Raw genomic sequence first — 12,745 nt, forward strand, 5'->3', positions numbered from 1 at the left:
TGGAAGGGAGGAGAACCAATTAAGGCGGGGGGTGGGGTGGAACGAGCAGCTGTCTACCCTTAGCAGGAGGGCTCCTGATTACATACCTCTCCTGCTGCTGCTGCTGCTGGCTGTCCAGCAGCAGACTGAAGGTGGCTGCTGCTGTGCACAGGTATATAAAGGCTCAGAGCCTATTATGACACGCGCAGCCAGCGTTCCATTGCCACATTCCATCTACTGCAGGCAGGATACCTGGCTGGCTGAATGTCGCTGAGAAGCTCACAGAGACCGCCATAAGCAACAGTTTAACAGAATGCCACAGACTAATCAACCAAACTTTTTGGGTTGGGTTCTCTTTTATAGTCTGCAGGCATTAAATGAAAGAAGTCAGTGTTCCAGCAGAAGGAGACAATGTTTCAGAAAAGGCATTGTAGCAAACCAAAAAAGAAATTTTAAGCGCAGCAGAGTAACCAGCGCACATACCTGTTAGCTCAGGTGAGTTTAAAAGGCTGCTGTTGATAACAAGGGCATTTGCTAAATAGATGGTGTGTGTGCAACAATATACTGAAAGGTCAATTATATTGTGCAGCTTATCTCACCACCTGTAGTTATTTAGGTGAAAGCTCCAAAATGCTTGCCTAATATGTCTGTTTATCCAAAAGGAAGTAAAAAGGGAGAGCTAGAAAGATAGCATTGCATCACATTACATGGCAATGCAATGCACAGTTGCTGAAGTTGAACCAAAATGAGCTTGTAATCTGGCTTCTGCAATTTTGAACATGAAAAATCCAATGAGGAGAAGAAAAGCAAAGCCAAAGAGTCCATCCCAAAATCCGACAAACAAGCAAAATGAACAAAAAACATTGAATTCAATTCTTTCTGATTTTAGAAACTGCATTAAAGAAGGGGTGCACCGGTCCTGGAGATACTGCAATACCAGGTCAATGCGTGGAGTGGACAGAGCAAGCTCTTTTTCCATCTCCCTGTTCTAAAAATCCATTTAATATATGGTCCCCAGATAGGGGACGTATCAGATATTAAACTGATAAGAACAGATACTACACTTGATCTTAGCCAAAAGGCCGAGAAGCGATAACCAGAATTGGTTTCAAACTACGGAGCCACCCAAGGATCCTGAAAAGTCCATTTGTGGAGATGAGCTCCTGGACTCCCGTTAAGAAGACATGTTGTCAACCTCTAGATCCCTTACATGCCTGCACTTTTCGGCTTGCTGCTGCTGCAATCCACGCGTTTTAGATCTGCATAACTCCACCTCTTTAAACACAGCACCTTCACCCCCTGCTGTTCCCACCCGCCTCAACACCGTTGGAAGGGAGGAGAACCAATTAAGGCGGGGGGTGGGGTGGAACGAGCAGCTGTCTACCCTTAGCAGGAGGGCTCCTGATTACATACCTCTCCTGCTGCTGCTGCTGCTGGCTGTCCAGCAGCAGACTGAAGGTGGCTGCTGCTGTGCACAGGTATATAAAGGCTCAGAGCCTATTATGACACGCGCAGCCAGCGTTCCATTGCCACATTCCATCTACTGCAGGCAGGATACCTGGCTGGCTGAATGTCGCTGAGAAGCTCACAGAGACCGCCATAAGCAACAGTTTAACAAAATGCCACAGACTAATCAACCAAACTTTTTGGGTTGGGTTCTCTTTTATAGTCTGCAGGCATTAAATGAAAGAAGTCAGTGTTCCAGCAGAAGGAGACAACGTTTCAGAAAAGGCATTGTAGCAAACCAAAAAAGAAATTTTAAGCGCAGCAGAGTAACCAGCGCACATACCTGTTAGCTCAGGTGAGTTTAAAAGGCTGCTGTTGATAACAAGGGCATTTGCTAAATAGATGGTGTGTGTGCAACAATATACTGAAAGGTCAATTATATTGTGCAGCTTATCTCACCACCTGTAGTTATTTAGGTGAAAGCTCCAAAATACTTGCCTAATATGTCTGTTTATCCAAAAGGAAGTAAAAAGGGAGAGCTAGAAAGATAGCATTGCATCACATTACATGGCAATGCAATGCACAGTTGCTGAAGTTGAACCAAAATGAGCTTGTAATCTGGCTTCTGCAACTTTGAACATGAAAAATCCAATGAGGAGAAGAAAAGCAAAGCCAAAGAGTCCATCCCAAAATCCGACAAACAAGCAAAATGAACAAAAAACATTGAATTCAATTCTTTCTGATTTTAGAAACTGCATTAAAGAAGGGGTGCACCGGTCCTGGAGATACTGCAATACCAGGTCAATGCGTGGAGTGGACAGAGCAAGCTCTTTTTCCATCTCCCTGTTCTAAAAATCCATTTAATATATGGTCCCCAGATAGGGGACGTATCAGATATTAAACTGATAAGAACAGATACTACACTTGATCTTAGCCAAAAGGCCGAGAAGCGATAACCAGAATTGGTTTCAAACTACGGAGCCACCCAAGGATCCTGAAAAGTCCATTTGTGGAGATGAGCTCCTGGACTCCCGTTAAGAAGACATGTTGTCAACCTCTAGATCCCTTACATGCCTGCACTTTTCGGCTTGCTGCTGCTGCAATCCACGCGTTTTAGATCTGCATAACTCCACCTCTTTAAACACAGCACCTTCACCCCCTGCTGTTCCCACCCGCCTCAACACCGTTGGAAGGGAGGAGAACCAATTAAGGCGGGGGGTGGGGTGGAACGAGCAGCTGTCTACCCTTAGCAGGAGGGCTCCTGATTACATACCTCTCCTGCTGCTGCTGCTGCTGGCTGTCCAGCAGCAGACTGAAGGTGGCTGCTGCTGTGCACAGGTATATAAAGGCTCAGAGCCTATTATGACACGCGCAGCCAGCGTTCCATTGCCACATTCCATCTACTGCAGGCAGGATACCTGGCTGGCTGAATGTCGCTGAGAAGCTCACAGAGACCGCCATAAGCAACAGTTTAACAGAATGCCACAGACTAATCAACCAAACTTTTTGGGTTGGGTTCTCTTTTATAGTCTGCAGGCATTAAATGAAAGAAGTCAGTGTTCCAGCAGAAGGAGACAACGTTTCAGAAAAGGCATTGTAGCAAACCAAAAAAGAAATTTTAAGCGCAGCAGAGTAACCAGCGCACATACCTGTTAGCTCAGGTGAGTTTAAAAGGCTGCTGTTGATAACAAGGGCATTTGCTAAATAGATGGTGTGTGTGCAACAATATACTGAAAGGTCAATTATATTGTGCAGCTTATCTCACCACCTGTAGTTATTTAGGTGAAAGCTCCAAAATGCTTGCCTAATATGTCTGTTTATCCAAAAGGAAGTAAAAAGGGAGAGCTAGAAAGATAGCATTGCATCACATTACATGGCAATGCAATGCACAGTTGCTGAAGTTGAACCAAAATGAGCTTGTAATCTGGCTTCTGCAACTTTGAACATGAAAAATCCAATGAGGAGAAGAAAAGCAAAGCCAAAGAGTCCATCCCAAAATCCGACAAACAAGCAAAATGAACAAAAAACATTGAATTCAATTCTTTCTGATTTTAGAAACTGCATTAAAGAAGGGGTGCACCGGTCCTGGAGATACTGCAATACCAGGTCAATGCGTGGAGTGGACAGAGCAAGCTCTTTTTCCATCTCCCTGTTCTAAAAATCCATTTAATATATGGTCCCCAGATAGGGGACGTATCAGATATTAAACTGATAAGAACAGATACTACACTTGATCTTAGCCAAAAGGCCGAGAAGCGATAACCAGAATTGGTTTCAAACTACGGAGCCACCCAAGGATCCTGAAAAGTCCATTTGTGGAGATGAGCTCCTGGACTCCCGTTAAGAAGACATGTTGTCAACCTCTAGATCCCTTACATGCCTGCACTTTTCGGCTTGCTGCTGCTGCAATCCACGCGTTTTAGATCTGCATAACTCCACCTCTTTAAACACAGCACCTTCACCCCCTGCTGTTCCCACCCGCCTCAACACCATTGGAAGGGAGGAGAACCAATTAAGGCGGGGGGTGGGGTGGAACGAGCAGCTGTCTACCCTTAGCAGGAGGGCTCCTGATTACATACCTCTCCTGCTGCTGCTGCTGCTGGCTGTCCAGCAGCAGACTGAAGGTGGCTGCTGCTGTGCACAGGTATATAAAGGCTCAGAGCCTATTATGACACGCGCAGCCAGCGTTCCATTGCCACATTCCATCTACTGCAGGCAGGATACCTGGCTGGCTGAATGTCGCTGAGAAGCTCACAGAGACCGCCATAAGCAACAGTTTAACAGAATGCCACAGACTAATCAACCAAACTTTTTGGGTTGGGTTCTCTTTTATAGTCTGCAGGCATTAAATGAAAGAAGTCAGTGTTCCAGCAGAAGGAGACAACGTTTCAGAAAAGGCATTGTAGCAAACCAAAAAAGAAATTTTAAGCGCAGCAGAGTAACCAGCGCACATACCTGTTAGCTCAGGTGAGTTTAAAAGGCTGCTGTTGATAACAAGGGCATTTGCTAAATAGATGGTGTGTGTGCAACAATATACTGAAAGGTCAATTATATTGTGCAGCTTATCTCACCACCTGTAGTTATTTAGGTGAAAGCTCCAAAATGCTTGCCTAATATGTCTGTTTATCCAAAAGGAAGTAAAAAGGGAGAGCTAGAAAGATAGCATTGCATCACATTACATGGCAATGCAATGCACAGTTACTGAAGTTGAACCAAAATGAGCTTGTAATCTGGCTTCTGCAACTTTGAACATGAAAAATCCAATGAGGAGAAGAAAAGCAAAGCCAAAGAGTCCATCCCAAAATCCGACAAACAAGCAAAATGAACAAAAAACATTGAATTCAATTCTTTCTGATTTTAGAAACTGCATTAAAGAAGGGGTGCACCGGTCCTGGAGATACTGCAATACCAGGTCAATGCGTGGAGTGGACAGAGCAAGCTCTTTTTCCATCTCCCTGTTCTAAAAATCCATTTAATATATGGTCCCCAGATAGGGGACGTATCAGATATTAAACTGATAAGAACAGATACTACACTTGATCTTAGCCAAAAGGCCGAGAAGCGATAACCAGAATTGGTTTCAAACTACGGAGCCACCCAAGGATCCTGAAAAGTCCATTTGTGGAGATGAGCTCCTGGACTCCCGTTAAGAAGACATGTTGTCAACCTCTAGATCCCTTACATGCCTGCACTTTTCGGCTTGCTGCTGCTGCAATCCACGCGTTTTAGATCTGCATAACTCCACCTCTTTAAACACAGCACCTTCACCCCCTGCTGTTCCCACCCGCCTCAACACCGTTGGAAGGGAGGAGAACCAATTAAGGCGGGGGGTGGGGTGGAACGAGCAGCTGTCTACCCTTAGCAGGAGGGCTCCTGATTACATACCTCTCCTGCTGCTGCTGCTGCTGGCTGTCCAGCAGCAGACTGAAGGTGGCTGCTGCTGTGCACAGGTATATAAAGGCTCAGAGCCTATTATGACACGCGCAGCCAGCGTTCCATTGCCACATTCCATCTACTGCAGGCAGGATACCTGGCTGGCTGAATGTCGCTGAGAAGCTCACAGAGACCGCCATAAGCAACAGTTTAACAGAATGCCACAGACTAATCAACCAAACTTTTTGGGTTGGGTTCTCTTTTATAGTCTGCAGGCATTAAATGAAAGAAGTCAGTGTTCCAGCAGAAGGAGACAACGTTTCAGAAAAGGCATTGTAGCAAACCAAAAAAGAAATTTTAAGCGCAGCAGAGTAACCAGCGCACATACCTGTTAGCTCAGGTGAGTTTAAAAGGCTGCTGTTGATAACAAGGGCATTTGCTAAATAGATGGTGTGTGTGCAACAATATACTGAAAGGTCAATTATATTGTGCAGCTTATCTCACCACCTGTAGTTATTTAGGTGAAAGCTCCAAAATGCTTGCCTAATATGTCTGTTTATCCAAAAGGAAGTAAAAAGGGAGAGCTAGAAAGATAGCATTGCATCACATTACATGGCAATGCAATGCACAGTTGCTGAAGTTGAACCAAAATGAGCTTGTAATCTGGCTTCTGCAACTTTGAACATGAAAAATCCAATGAGGAGAGGAAAAGCAAAGCCAAAGAGTCCATCCCCAAATCCGACAAACAAGCAAAATGAACAAAAAACATTGAATTCAATTCTTTCTGATTTTAGAAACTGCATTAAAGAAGGGGTGCACCGGTCCTGGAGATACTGCAATACCAGGTCAATGCGTGGAGTGGACAGAGCAAGCTCTTTTTCCATCTCCCTGTTCTAAAAATCCATTTAATATATGGTCCCCAGATAGGGGACGTATCAGATATTAAACTGATAAGAACAGATACTACACTTGATCTTAGCCAAAAGGCCGAGAAGCGATAACCAGAATTGGTTTCAAACTACGGAGCCACCCAAGGATCCTGAAAAGTCCATTTGTGGAGATGAGCTCCTGGACTCCCGTTAAGAAGACATGTTGTCAACCTCTAGATCCCTTACATGCCTGCACTTTTCGGCTTGCTGCTGCTGCAATCCACGCGTTTTAGATCTGCATAACTCCACCTCTTTAAACACAGCACCTTCACCCCCTGCTGTTCCCACCCGCCTCAACACCGTTGGAAGGGAGGAGAACCAATTAAGTCGGGGGGTGGGGTGGAACGAGCAGCTGTCTACCCTTAGCAGGAGGGCTCCTGATTACATACCTCTCCTGCTGCTGCTGCTGCTGGCTGTCCAGCAGCAGACTGAAGGTGGCTGCTGCTGTGCACAGGTATATAAAGGCTCAGAGCCTATTATGACACGCGCAGCCAGCGTTCCATTGCCACATTCCATCTACTGCAGGCAGGATACCTGGCTGGCTGAATGTCGCTGAGAAGCTCACAGAGACCGCCATAAGCAACAGTTTAACAGAATGCCACAGACTAATCAACCAAACTTTTTGGGTTGGGTTCTCTTTTATAGTCTGCAGGCATTAAATGAAAGAAGTCAGTGTTCCAGCAGAAGGAGACAACGTTTCAGAAAAGGCATTGTAGCAAACCAAAAAAGAAATTTTAAGCGCAGCAGAGTAACCAGCGCACATACCTGTTAGCTCAGGTGAGTTTAAAAGGCTGCTGTTGATAACAAGGGCATTTGCTAAATAGATGGTGTGTGTGCAACAATATACTGAAAGGTCAATTATATTGTGCAGCTTATCTCACCACCTGTATTTATTTAGGTGAAAGCTCCAAAATGCTTGCCTAATATGTCTGTTTATCCAAAAGGAAGTAAAAAGGGAGAGCTAGAAAGATAGCATTGCATCACATTACATGGCAATGCAATGCACAGTTGCTGAAGTTGAACCAAAATGAGCTTGTAATCTGGCTTCTGCAACTTTGAACATGAAAAATCCAATGAGGAGAAGAAAAGCAAAGCCAAAGAGTCCATCCCAAAATCCGACAAACAAGCAAAATGAACAAAAAACATTGAATTCAATTCTTTCTGATTTTAGAAACTGCATTAAAGAAGGGGTGCACCGGTCCTGGAGATACTGCAATACCAGGTCAATGCGTGGAGTGGACAGAGCAAGCTCTTTTTCCATCTCCCTGTTCTAAAAATCCATTTAATATATGGTCCCCAGATAGGGGACGTATCAGATATTAAACTGATAAGAACAGATCAGGTTTCAACATAATTTATTAAGTGCGTAAAAGATGGTTTACAATCAAAACAACAACACAAACAGTACATTATTAAAACACAGAATTCCACCCATAAAAACCCCATATACGATTAGCATCCCTCCTCCCAATACATTTGACATCCCTCAAGTAATAAATATACATCTGGCTAAAAGCAATTTTAAGACAATCCTTCACAGAAATAGCATCACGTTTAAAAAGTAAAATATTGCGTGCCTTCCAAAGGGCGTCTTTAAAACAGTTAATCATACACCAACATATACAATACTGTTGAGGGGTCGGACATTTAAAAAGGCCATATAAAACATATTCATGGTTAAAATCTCTTAAACCGCAAGTCCATTTTAAAAGAATCCCAACTTTGTGCCAAAGTTCCTGTGCAAATGGGCAATTCCACATAAGGTGCAAGGTGGTTTCGTCATTAACACATGAGTCTCTAGGGCATTTGGCTCTGGCCACCAGGCCTCTCCTGTGTTGAAACTCTCTGGTGGGGAGGCACTGGTGGACCACTATCCATGCGATGTCCTTATGTCCATTTGCTAAGAATTTCCCGAAGACATTCTTCCAAACTTGCTTCGATCTCTCTTCTGAGAAATTTACTATGGGGGTCACATCTTCATTCCTCCTCAGAAAAGATAAAAGCTTCTTGCGGTCTTTAAAAATGTCCATATTAAAATCACCAAGGCTATAAAATCGAACAGTCTTTTCTAAGATTGCTTGGTGTTTGGGGGGGCATAGTAAAACAGGGGAATTCAACGACAACTTAAACCATCTTTTAAAAATCATCCCACAAGTATATTTTAAAAAATAACTTAGCGCACTATTACCATTAAAATGTTTGAAACAAAAGCAGAAATAATTTAAATACAAATAAATATGTAAATCGGGGACATCCCTTCCGCCGTTCATTTTATTCTTCCTCATTATTTCTCGCCTTAATTTTTCCATTTTGGAGTTCCATAAAAACATAAAGATCATCCTAGTCATTTTTTTAATTAAAACATCAGAGGGGGGGTACACCATAGCTATATACAGTATGAGGGGTAACAACACTGATTTTATAATTAAAATTTTCCCCTCCATTGTTAGGGACCTCAAACCCCAAAATGATATTTTCTTTGACATTTTTTCTATGACATTCTCCCAGCTTTGAGTTCCCACATTCTCCTCGTTAAAAACAACTCCAAGAATTTTTACATTGTCTCGTTTTATAGTGAGCTGCGGGAGTTGGGCGGTGTCCCAGGATCCCAAAGTCAGACATTCAGATTTATTTAAATTAAGTTTAAAACCGGATGCCTGGGAAAAAAAATCAATGCGCAACACCGCCCTCCGGAGGGAAGCAGGGTCCACGCACACAACCGTCACGTCATCCATGTAGCCAAAGACTCTCACATCACTGCCACCTCCGCCTGGAACAGGAACCCCTCTAATCACTTTGTCTTTCCTTATTGCGCTCAGCAGGGGCTCCATGGCGCAGATGAACAGGATGGGCGACAAGGGGCATCCCTGCTTCACTCCGGACTCAAGGGGAACTCCATCTGTTAAAAAGCCATTAAGAGAAATTTGACTAAAACAATTTTTATATAAAATCTTAATACAATTTAAAAGCATATTAGGGATACCCATTCTTTTTAAAACTCTAAAAAGAAATCTATGAGAGACTCTATCGAAAGCTTTTTCAAAATCTAGGGCTAAAAGAGCTACATTTTGACCCCGGTCTCTGGAATACCAAATTACATCCCTTAATACGTTTAAAACCTCTGAAATACTTCTGCCTGGTACACTACAAACCTGCTCAGGCTGGATTAGTTTGGCAATGACACTCCTGAGCCGGTCTGCAACCACCTTAGCAAGTACCTTGTAATCAACATTTAGGAGAGTTATGGGTCTCCAATTCGCTAGAGTACTGCGGTCACCTTTTTTATATATCAAAGACACCACTCCTCTCCTCCACGAAAATGGCAACTGTTCACAAATAAAAACTTCTTTAAAAAGCATAAAAAGGTCCTCTTTTAAAATGTCCCAAAAAGTAAGGTAAAATTCTACAGGTAGTCCGTCACACCCAGGTGCTTTACCCTTAGAGAAACTTTTAAAAACATAAAATAATTCCTCTAAAACAATATCGCGTTCTAAAAACTCCTGGTCTGTAAAATTTAACTTAAAATCGAGATCATTAAGAGCATCTGATAAAAAGGACTCATCTATACACTTTTTACTAAAAAGATGCTTATAAAAGTTAAAAGTAGCATTCAACATTCCCTGCATAGATGTTTCACCCTCTAGATTTGTGATCACTTCTCTTTTATCCATGACTTTTTTGAAGAAGAAGCGAGAGCACTTCTCCCCCTCCTCCAAGTGCTGCACTCTAGAGTTAAAAATAATCTCTTTCCCCTTTGTGTCTATGCAGTTCTGAATTTCAGTTTTTAGGCTAGCAATATCATCTCCCACCTCCACCCCTAGCTCTTTGAATTTAAAAAGTGTTTGTAGTTTGGTGTTAAGATCACTAAAACATCTTTTTTTCTCTCTAGCTTTACGTCTCCCTGCTTTTATAAAAAACATTCTGACTTTTTTTTTCAAATTTTCCCACCAGGTTACCATAGGGGCATCAGAAGGTTTTTGTCGTCGCCAGGCTTGATAGGCTTTACCAAAGTCTTGTCGAATCAGAGGGTCCTCCAGCAGGTAAGTACTTAGACGTCAGAGGCCCCTGTTGACCCTCTGTTCATCCCGGTATTCTAGATGCACCTCCAAGCCCTTATGGTCAGAAAATATATTTGATGTTAAAACACATTTAACAGGGTTAAAATCATCTGATAGGAAAATAAAATCGATCCTGGAGGACACCCCTCTTCCGGACCACGTATAACCAGGGTCCGTCGGCAGGAGTGACCTCCACGCATCGCATAATTTAAAATCAGTTATAAAATCTTTCAATAGATGACATGACTTATCCAATTTGCGTAAAGGGTCACCCCCTGCTCGTTGTTCACTAGCACAAAGACAATTAAAATCACCCCCTACGATCAGGGGAGATGACCCAGTACAGTACAATGGCAATATCCCAAATAAATTAATTCTCTCTTGCTTATCAGGGGGAGCATAAATATTCATTACACGTAGGGTAAAACCATTAAATTTAAAATGCACTAAAACCACTCTGCCTGGTACTATTTCTGTGACAGCATTTATAGTAATATTTCTCCCACGACAGAGGAAGCCCACCCCCGCTGACTTGTTGTCATTGGAGCCAGACCAGATGGAGGGCCCCAGTCTCCAATCTGTCTTGATATCATTATAATTTAGTGCATGTTGTATCCCGCATTCCTGTAATAAACATATGTCAAAGTCAGTGGTTTCTAAATACTTGAATAGAGCAGCCCTACGAACTGGGCTCTTTAATGACCTCACATTCAGTGAGACAAGTCTTAATGTGGGCATTCATAGGTCAGGGTGGTGGATCTTCCATGAGGACACCTGACTCAAAGCCCTGTATATCAAATTGCTCCAGGACATCCGGGCTAGAGGACCCAAACGACTCGATATTCTGTGAGCCGGCGGTTGCCCCCTCGTAGGTCACGGTTCCCAGCCACATTCCAGGAGACGCTGGGGCTTCGACATTCCGTCTCTTTTTCGGGGCAGACTCCACTAGGTCACTGGTGCAGTCCTCCTCTTCCTCCACCTCCTCCAGGGGGGGAGACTGGTCCATCAGGACAAGATCAGCAACACAGATTTTCTGATGTTCGCCACCTAGAAGCAAAGCCCCCTCATCTGGCTGGCTAATCGCCCTGGAAGATCCCGAGGCCATCGCTGCGTGGTCCCCTGTAGCCAACCGCACAGGGGCACCACCCTCCAGCCCAACAGGATCGGTATCGGCAACCATCGATACGGAGGATACCCTCCCAGAAGGAGGACCCCCCCGCTCCGGTCCATGCGAGGTCCGCCCATCGTTAAGGGACTTTGATGCAGGTGCCGCCCCAGAGGGGCCTCCGGCTCCCTGCTCCATCCCAGCCTTCTCGCCCTTCGAACCGCCCTCCGACGCCGGCCTGCCAGTGAAGACCGGTGGGCGCATCGGCTCAGCTTCAGAAGATGCAGCTTCTGCGTAGGTCCTGGTCCTGGTCCTGTTGGGGCATCCTCGGAACATGTGCCCCGCCTCACCGCAGAGATTACATTTCCTCCCAGCGGGACAGTCCTTCATTAAATGTCCATAACAGCTGCAATTATTGCAGCGGTCTACTTTCCTGCCCGTGCAGGACGTTTGGGTATGACCCATTTGTCCACAGTTCCTGCAACATACTGGCATTCCAGGATAAAATAAGTAGCCTCTGCTCTTACCGATTACGAAGGTAGAGGGAGGGTGTAGCATTCCTCCCACTCCACTAAGGTCCCTCTTTAGACGGGCCATATACCTTCTCTTGCCGCACCAGAAGCCTACCGCGTTCTTCACAGTACCCAGGTATCTCAGATCATCACAATAGCGGGTAAGGTAGGTCGAGATGTCTGCAGCTTCCGCAAAGGGGTTCGGGAAATGCACCACGATGGGGATCTCGTCATAAGCATACAAGAGACAAAAGGTTAGTCCATCCAATTCATCTAAGTAGTTTTTCTCGTTTACCTTTTGTACGAGTTGCTGACAGCATCCCTGGCTCTTGAAGGTGATGGTGTATGTCCCCTTGTACTCGTTGTCCTGGAAGCAGAATATGTCTTCCCGCCGAAACTCCAGAACTCCAAGAAGAATCCTATGGCAGATGTAGTCCAAATTCTTCTCCATCCTCGATGCTGCTCCAACTTCAATCCTCACGGTGTTCCGCATCCGGGCATCACCCGATGAATATGTGAGCGTTGCCGGCATCCTTCACTCAGGAACGTACCGACTCTTCTCTCTGAAAGGCGCAAGCCTTCATGGGATCTCTTCCCGTTGCTCCCGGACTAATCCTTCCTCCCAATAGCAGCAGGGGGGTTAAGTCCCTCCGAAGAGGAACGATCCCCCCAGGCCGAGAGAAAGGGTACCAAGAGCACCTCACAGGCAAGACCACGCAGGTAAACCTGATAGATCGTGCCAAAAGGCCGAGAAGCGATAACCAGAATTGGTTTCAAACTACGGAGCCACCCAAGGATCCTGAAAAGTCCATTTGTGGAGATGAGCTCCTGGACTCCCGTTAA

General features: G+C 44.6%; 6 non-coding genes across 6 annotated transcripts; all 6 read right to left on the reverse strand.

The window, feature by feature from the left end:
- Positions 1-882: 882 nt before the first annotated feature.
- Positions 883-1,073, reverse strand: LOC141239647 (U2 spliceosomal RNA). Its single transcript, XR_012305002.1, has one exon. It is a non-coding gene; the product is annotated as a U2 spliceosomal RNA (small nuclear RNA).
- A 1,115-nt stretch (positions 1,074-2,188) lies between these two features.
- On the reverse strand, positions 2,189-2,379 carry LOC141239648 (U2 spliceosomal RNA). Its single transcript, XR_012305003.1, has one exon. It is a non-coding gene; the product is annotated as a U2 spliceosomal RNA (small nuclear RNA).
- A 1,115-nt stretch (positions 2,380-3,494) lies between these two features.
- Positions 3,495-3,685, reverse strand: LOC141239649 (U2 spliceosomal RNA). Its single transcript, XR_012305004.1, has one exon. It is a non-coding gene; the product is annotated as a U2 spliceosomal RNA (small nuclear RNA).
- Positions 3,686-4,800: 1,115 nt separating this feature from the next.
- LOC141239650 (U2 spliceosomal RNA) lies at positions 4,801-4,991 on the reverse strand. The gene has a single exon (XR_012305005.1). It is a non-coding gene; the product is annotated as a U2 spliceosomal RNA (small nuclear RNA).
- Positions 4,992-6,106: 1,115 nt separating this feature from the next.
- Positions 6,107-6,297, reverse strand: LOC141239651 (U2 spliceosomal RNA). Its single transcript, XR_012305006.1, has one exon. It is a non-coding gene; the product is annotated as a U2 spliceosomal RNA (small nuclear RNA).
- A 1,115-nt stretch (positions 6,298-7,412) lies between these two features.
- On the reverse strand, positions 7,413-7,602 carry LOC141239916 (U2 spliceosomal RNA). Its single transcript, XR_012305260.1, has one exon. It is a non-coding gene; the product is annotated as a U2 spliceosomal RNA (small nuclear RNA).
- Positions 7,603-12,745: the final 5,143 nt, after the last annotated feature.

The sequence above is a fragment of the Phyllobates terribilis genome, unplaced genomic scaffold, assembly GCF_046119375.1.
Source record: "Phyllobates terribilis strain yellow unplaced genomic scaffold, ASM4611937v1 Scaffold_779__1_contigs__length_684578, whole genome shotgun sequence".
Classification (NCBI taxonomy): Eukaryota; Metazoa; Chordata; class Amphibia; order Anura; family Dendrobatidae; genus Phyllobates; species Phyllobates terribilis.